The following is a 2,004-nucleotide window of genomic DNA, read 5'->3' on the forward strand; positions in this document are numbered from 1 at the left end:
AAAATTCTAAATCTAGGGAAATAATTCACTATTTATTTAAATGAGACATATAGAACCCCAAATAGCCATGACCATAAAAGAATCTGACACATTACAGTGAAAATCCCAGAAATTTAGCACAAAGAGAAAACATTTAAAGCTTAGAGAAACAAGCCTATCAGAATAGCTGCAGATTTCTCAACACAAACCTTAAAAGCCAGTAGAGCCTGGAGTGAAATTTCTCAATCCCTAAAAGGAAACAATTCCCAAACCAGATTACTGTATCCTATCCTGAAAAATTATCCTTCAAAATAGAACATATCTTAGAGTTGTCACCAACTAGCTATGTGATGTTACACTATTCATTCATCTCTCAGCATTTTGATGATTGATGTGAATGGCTGTTTTCTCCACTTAACTAGAACTTTTTGAGATTGGACAGCAGGTATTACTCATATGTATACCTGATGGATTTAGTATAAAGTTCAACCTTTAATAATTTCTCAATGTTGTATAGTTATTGTTTTAAATTAATATACAAGGAAAGCTTTTATTTTGTTTTTTATTATTAACACATATTGAGTGCAAAATTAATGAGATTCACTATGATATTTCTATTCATAAGTATAGCATGGATTCTTCATATCCACCATTCTTCCACCCTTCCCTACCAGGAACCCTTCTCAGGCTTTAGTAATCACTCTTGACCCAAGCAAAAGTTTTAGTGGTGCTTATTGAGATACGTAAAACCAATAAATTCATCAGTGAAAAAAGAAGAAAGAATTATGAGCAAAGAAGAAATAACAATAAAGCCAAGTGCATACTATAAAGCCTTTTTGAAAGCTTCTAAATAGTCAGAGCAAAGATGTACAACAGAAAAGCATTCTAAAGATAGGGTTGCCAGATAGAGAAATAATACTATAGTGACAGTGTCATAGTCAATGACATTTATCTGAGGCACTATTATTGCTAGTTGAAAACTTTTCCCAATACCCCACTGTGATGACTTGAAATAATAGCAATAATAATAGCAGGAAGTCCAGTTACATTTGAATTTCTGATAAATTGAATAATTTTAGTATTCTATATTTATGCTGTATTTAGAATATACTTACATGAAAACTTATTTATTATTTATCAAAATTTCAATTTTATCTCATCTAGTACTGTTATTTATAATTACATTTTCTATGCCCCAAAGTACCAAAGCAGATGCTCAGGTGAATTTCAGGTTTTTTTCCAAAACCAGATTTCTCCACGGATCCTAATGAAAGGGCAATGAGGTGCTCTCTGATGGTTGGTTAATTGAGCTCCTCTTGATACTCTAGGTCATGGTTTTCCTCTCTGTACCATGAAGTGTGACTCAGTGATCTCCAAGCTTCCTCCTTTCACCAGTGCCCTGTGATCATTTGCCTATAGTTTTCCATACCTTGGGCTTGTGCTTTGGGACTAGAATAGCTCTGCTGTAGCCAAAAGCTACTGACTGGAGAACTGCCTTTGAGCTGGAGACTTTATTTCACTCAGGATGTAAAGCTGTCACCCCAGCTCTGCCTGGGGGCTCTGCAGTGTCCAACTCAAGGGCCTGGAGAGTTACTTCCCCTGTCTCTCTCATTGCACCTCTGCACTGAACCTAGACCTATATCTCACACCATACACTAAACTGAAATCAAGATGGATCAAAGATTTAAATGTTAGGAAAGAAATGCTTAATCTGCTGGAAGACAAAATAGGAAAAACTCTCGAAGATATAGGTATAGGCAAAGACTTTTAGAACAAAACAACTGTTGGACAAGAAATAATACCAAGAATCAACAAATGAGATCACATCAAATTAAAAGTCTTCTGTATAGCAAAGGAAACCACTAACAGAGTGAGGAGACAGCCTACAGAATGGGAAAAAATTTTTGTCAGCTACCCTTCAGACAAAGGACTAATATCTAGGATATATAAAGAACTCAAAAACATTAGACCTACCCAAATTTAAATGTCCAATTAAAAATGAGCATCTGAAATGAACAGACACTT

The 2,004-nt window shown here is 34.9% G+C and overlaps 1 pseudogene; it reads left to right on the plus strand.

Moving 5' to 3' along the window:
* The first annotated feature begins 891 nt into the window (after positions 1-891).
* LOC147825798 (U4 spliceosomal RNA) lies at positions 892-1,053 on the plus strand (annotated as a pseudogene).
* The last annotated feature ends 951 nt before the right edge of the window (positions 1,054-2,004 follow it).

Source organism: Heterocephalus glaber, unplaced genomic scaffold, assembly GCF_053883595.1.
Source record: "Heterocephalus glaber isolate CG9 unplaced genomic scaffold, H.glaber_assembly_v1.0 deba00001481, whole genome shotgun sequence".
Classification (NCBI taxonomy): Eukaryota; Metazoa; Chordata; class Mammalia; order Rodentia; family Bathyergidae; genus Heterocephalus; species Heterocephalus glaber.